Source organism: Rhinopithecus bieti, unplaced genomic scaffold (assembly GCF_001698545.2).
Source record: "Rhinopithecus bieti isolate Rb0 unplaced genomic scaffold, ASM169854v2 scaffold_35313, whole genome shotgun sequence".
Lineage (NCBI taxonomy): Eukaryota > Metazoa > Chordata > Mammalia > Primates > Cercopithecidae > Rhinopithecus > Rhinopithecus bieti.
This window is the reverse complement of record NW_016815007.1, coordinates 11,008-17,438: the sequence shown is the minus strand read 5'-3', so window position 1 is coordinate 17,438 and position 6,431 is coordinate 11,008.

Below are 6,431 nucleotides of genomic sequence, written 5' to 3'. Positions count from 1 at the left end.
GAGACGGAGTCTTGCTCTGTCGCCCAGGCTGGAATGTAGTGGCATGATCTTGGCTCACTGCAACCTCCACCTCCTGGGTTCAAGCAATTATCCTGTCTCAGCCTCCCGAGAAGCTGGGATTACAGGTGTCTGCCACCACGCCCAGCTAATTTTTGTATTTTTAGTAGAGACGGGGTTTCACCATATTGTCCTGGCTGGCCTAGAACTCCTGACCTCAGGTGATCCACCCGCCTCGGCTTCCAAAAGTGCTGGGATTACAGGCATGAGCCACTGCTCCCAGCCTCTTCTTTTTATATATTGCAGAAGTTGATTACTAATTGTTAGGGATTGTTGTATCTATTTTTATTAGGGACGTTGGTTCATAGTTTTCTTTTCTTGTAATATGTTTATCTTGTTTTGGCATTAGGGTAATGCTGGCCCTATCAAGTGAATTGGAAAATGTACCTTTCTCTTTTACTTTCAGGAGGGGTTTGTGTAGAATTGTTATTATTTCTCCCTTAAATAGTTGGTAGCATTTGCCAGTGAAATCATCTGAGCCTGGTGATTCTTTTCTTGGAAGATTTTTAACTACAAAATGTCTTTAATAGATATAGGACCCTTCGGGTTATATATTTTTCTTCAATAATGTTTTATAGTTTATGGCTTTCAAGGAATTAATCAATTTCATCCAAGTTGTCTAATTTATGGGCATAGAGACATTCATAGTATTCTCTTATTATCTTTTTAATGTCTGTGTAGTCTCTAGTGAAATTCCCCACTGTCATTCCTGATATAGATAATTTGTGCCTTGTATTTTCTTGGTCAGTCTCACTTGAGGTTTATCAGTTTCATTATTCTTTAAAGAACCAGATTTTCGTTTCATGATTTCTCTTTATTGCTTTTCTGTTTTCAATTTAACATATTTTATTATTTCTATTTTTTTGTTTAATTTTATAGATTTCCCTCTAAACACTGACAAAGCCTCCCTCCTTGACCAAACTTTAGCTGGGGTCCTCTGAGCCTTCTTTCGGCTACACTATAACCTTTAAGCCTCCAAACTGTGTCTTTGCAGAAAACAGTTTAGCAAGCATTCTGCTAAGTCAGTTTAGTGAGAATCCCTTGGTATCTGATCACTCTCAATATCTGGTCAAATTCCTCACCCTCCATCATGTCCCAGGTGATATATGATCCCCCTGGCCTGCCTTCAGCAAGAATCCTGTTAGGTCAGTTTAGCAAGAATTGCCCTACTCTTAGTAACTTTTTGTCCACCAACCCTCCATGCTCATCCTGGGCTATAAATTCCCACGTTTCCTTGTTGCATTCAGAAACCAGATCAGTTCTAAACTGAGATCTCTTTTTCCCTATTGCAACCGTTCCTGAATAAAATCTGCTTTTATTACGTTGGTGCAAAAGTAACTGTGGTTTTGGCCATTACTTTTAACACTGCTTTACTGGCCAGCTCTGATTCCCTTTAAGAGCACTGTTTTAGCTACATCCCACAGATTTATATGTTGTGTTTTCATTTTTATTTAGTTGAAAATATTTTTTAATCTTCCATGAGTGTGTGGCTTAGTATTCAAATATTTGGGAATTTATATCTTCTTGTTAATGATTTCTAGTTTAGTTCCATTATGGTCTGAGAACATACAATGTATGATTTCTATTATTTTCAATTTGTTGAGGCTGGTTTTATAGCCCAGAATATGGTTTTTCTTTGTGCATGTTCCATGTGCATTTGAACAGAAAGGATATTTTGCTGTTTCAGTTGGCATGTTCTATACATGGCGATTAGGTCTAATTGTTTGATAGTACTGCTCAAATCTTCTATAGCCTGGCTATCTCTTTCTTTCTCGGCTTGTCCTCTTCCTTAAAGCCAGATAGTTTGAATTTCTATCCCTGGGTCTGAGAGAGATTTGAAAGTTGGTATCAAGGACATGGAAGTTGCCTTCTTGACCGCAGAACAGGCCCACCTTGAAAGAGGTTCAGAGAAAACTACTGACTTTTGACTGCTTCTTGCATTATTAGTCAATGCCTCACATGCACTAGGTACACTGAAAATGTGCTGAATATGGTTGTTTGGTGAAAGTGTTCCTCTTAGGGTATTTGGTAACTATAATCTGGTAAGAAATGTGAGTTTGTTACTTTATTATGTCTTCGTTTAAAAATATGGAAAAGAAAAAAATGCAAAATATCAAGATCCTTTTGTAGGGTGGGGTGCAGTGCAGCCATTTTGTTTCTTTTGCTTTTTTTTTTTTTAACAAGTGCCTGACAAAGTTTGTTTCCAGATTTAGCCAGCAATAGATTCTTCAACGTTATTGCCTGATAGTAATCTCCTGAGACTTTGGTTTTCCAACGTTATGTTATCAAATGTAGTGCTTTTCTGCTAAACCCAAAAGACCACTGCTCTGGTTGTCTTGAAAGGTATCACAGCAATAGCTTCTCAGTTAGCTCAGTGCATTTAAGTGTGTGTACCAGCACTAGGAAGAAACAGTCTCTTGTGCCTTAAAATCTAGGCAAATCTGAAAATGTCTGTGGGGAATTGGATGAACATAGCATAGACATAATGGAAGGGATTTTCTTAGTTTTATTTTTAAAAGCTGGTTTACCCTAACAGTCAATCCAGGCTCTGGTAACTAATCAACTTTTTCATCACCACTACCCAGATCCAAGCTACTATTATCTCTCACTTGAATTCCTGTAGCTTTCTAACCTGTCTCCCAGTTTCACCCTTGCCCCCCAACCCCCTAAAGCTTATTCTCCACACAGAAGTCAGGTGATTTGATGTCATTCTTCTGCTCAAAACTTGCCAGTGATTTCCCATCTCAGAGTAAAACCCAAAGATTTTATTATGATCCTCAAGGGCCTGCATGGTCTGATCCCCTGATAACTCTTTGACCTAATCTCCTACCACTGTCTCCCTCAAACTCTTCATTCCAGACTCATTGGCATTTTTGCCATTCCTTGAACTCATCGCACACACTGTTACCTCATGACCTTTGCACTTGTAATTCCCTCTGTTAAGAAAGTTCTTTTCTTAGATATCCACTTGTTTCATTCTTCATTTCCTTTAGAGATCTGTTCAAAAGTTACTTTATTAAAAGGCCTTTTAAAAAATTTTACTTTAAGTTCTGTGATACATGTGCAGAACGTGCCGGTTTGTTACACAGGTATGCATGTGCCATGGTAGTTTGCTGCACCTATCAACCCATCATTTAGGTTTTAAGCCCCACATGCATTAGGTATTTGTCCTAATGCTCTCCCTCTCCTTGCCCCGCAGCGCCCCACAGGCCCTGGTGTGATGTTCCCCTCCTTGTGTCCATATGTTCTCATTGTTCAACTCCCACTTATGAGTGAGAACATGTGATGTTTGGTTTTCTGTTACTGTGTCCGTTTGCTTCCGGCTTCAGATGACTTCCAGCTTCATCCATGTCCCTGCAAAGGACATAAACTCATTCTCTTTTATGACTGCATGAGTTCATTCTTTTTTATGGCTGCATTCTTTTTTATGGCTGCATAATATTCCAAGGTATATATGTGCCACATTTTCTTTATCCAGTCTATCATTGATGGGCATTTGGGTTGGTTCCAAGTCTTTGCTATTGTAAATAGTGCTGCAATAAACATATACCCAAAGGATTATAAATCATTCTACTATAAATCCGTGTATTTTTTTTCATCTGCTGGCAACAATCAGGGTCTTTTGGAATTTTTTTTTTCTTTTGAAACGGAGTCTTACTCTGTTGCCAGGTTGGAGTGGAGTGGCGTGATCTTGGCTCACTACAACCTCCGACTCCCAGGTTCAAGCAATTCTCCTGCCTCAGCCTCCTGAGTAGCTGGGATTACAGGGATGCCCCACCACGCCCAGCTAAGTTTTGGATTTTTAGTAGAGATGGGGTTTCACCATGTTGGCCAGAAAGGTCTCGATCTCCTGACCTCATGATCTGCCCGCCTCAGCCTCCCAAAGTGCTGAAATTACAGGCATGAGCCACCGCGCCAGGCCGTCTTTTGGAATTTTTAACTGATCTGACCAAACCAACAGAAGAGCTGGTACTGCTATTAATATTAAGCAGGATAGTATACTAAGGAAAGTTGAAGAGTTTTAAAAAATCATATTGTTCCTCCCCAAGGTATTTTGGTGATTGCAAATCTGTATATCAACATACATAATAGAATGTTTTCCCTCCATTTCTTACTAGTCTACGCCAATGGCAAGAATGATATAATGGTGTGGATATCCAGGAGGCTCACCTGATTTAAGGTCTCGTTTATCATTATTGACTCATACAGCTGTAATACAAGGGCAATCAGTAGGTGTAGTGCTTCAACATCTCTATTTAAAAACTGAAAACTATGGTGATTTGTATTAATACTACAAAAAATAACTTGGTAGATTTACTCCCTGAATGCTCTGTTTGCATGAATGTTGCTAATGGGAACAGAGATGCATTAAATATGGACTTGCAGGTGTTGTCTCATGGGATTGGTAATTAATTCACACAATAAAGCACTAACATACCTTTTCATGGGTAATTACAATACTGAATCACCAATGAAGCCTAGTAATATTTTAAATCTTTTAAGTTACAACCAGATGTGCAAGCTTTGGAATAATTCCTCTCAGTTTCTTACCAACAAATGCATGCTGTTTGTTTTATTAATTTCAATTGAATATTTTAGTCTAAAATGGAAAGAAGTTGAGTGGCAATAAAATGGTATCCATAAAAATAAGCCACTGCTCATTTTACATTTTTAAGTTAGTGTATGGTCATCATAAAGCCTGAGCTACTCAGACTCATAACTTCTCTATTACACTGAACATCTGAAATTTAGCAGTGAAAAGACCCTAAAAAGCAAATACAGGGTTTTCCCCTTAGAAAACTGCAAAAAAAAACCTCTTGGGGTGTTTCCCCACAATAATTTCCCTTAGAGTTGGGGGAGCCGTTTCCCAAGTCTGCCCTCTCTTTCAATGAACATTTACTCAGCCTTTGGCCACCCATGAAAGATCATTACCATTCTTTCCCTCTCCCACCCATTGAATTTTATGAGCCCCCATCCTGTTAAGATGGTGTCACTTGACATCACAGAGATGGATTTGAATATTTTGGATAAATCTTGTACAGCTGTTTTCAAAGTAGTCATTGTAACTCTTTACCAGGTCACAAAATCAACATTTAATCATTAAACAACCGTTAAAATGTGAAATAGAATATACCAAAGTACATAGTATGTAGTAAAGATAAATATGATTTCAAAAGGGTTTTGTATGTATGTATCTATATGTAGGTATATACATATATATGCATGTATGTATGTAGCTACATGTATGTTATACACATACATGTAGCTACATACATACATCTATGTAGCTACATACATACAGCTATGTAGCTACATACATACATACATGCATACAGGTATGTGTCTGCTAGGTCACCATGCATTTAATGCATATTTCTTCCTATTAGTTCCGGTCAAAAAGTTTAAAATCATTGCTCTAGAGTAGTTTTCCGCACAATGTGGTCTGGGGTGCTTCTTTAAAACAGATAGCTGGGCTCCATGTCAGACCTTTTAAGCAGTTCATTTGAACTGTGGTTCAAAGAGTCCTCACCTAATCTGATAAACTCACTTTTGTTAAAGTGCTAATGAGGAAGGGCTATACTCTGGAACAATTAAATTAGAGTTCCTGGAGCCTTCTCTACAAGATTTCAATGTGCATCCAGGATTGAAAACCACTGGACTCTACAGTGGTCTTTGGAAACAGATATTGGAGTTACAAGTTAAGTAGGAAAGAGATAGTAGAATTTGCCTGTGCTGCTTATCTCACTCCATCTATGCCAGTGGTTCTTAGACCTTAGTGTTCATCAGGGTCACCTGGAGGGCTTCTTAAAACAGATTTCTTCAACCCACCCCCACAGTTGTTGATTCCATTAGTTTAGACTGGGGCCCAAGAATTTGCATATCTAACAAATTCCCATGTGATGCTGATTCTGCCAGTCTGAAGACTACGTTTTGAGAACCACTGATCTATAAAGAACCAGCTATATCCAGTTGAAAAGGGTACTTTCAGACATAATGTTAACTACAACCAACTAGGATTAACTCTAAATAGCAAGGCTGGTTAAATGCTTGAAAAGTAATGTAGTCTATCACATGAACTGGCTAAAGAAGAAAAGTTAAATGATTATATCAACAAATGCAGAAAAAGCTTTTGACAAAATCCAACATCCATGTATACAAAAACTCTCAGCAAATTTCTTAAGGCATTTAGGTTGTTGATTTGAGATAGTTCTTCTTTTATAGTGTAAGGGTTTACAGCTATAAATTTCCTTCTGAACACAGATTTGCTGCCCATGAGTTACTTTTTCATGTTTTGATTTTAATTCATATCACTGTATTTTCTAATTTTCCTTGTGTTTTCTTCTTGACCCATTGGCTATTAAGGATTATTTTTG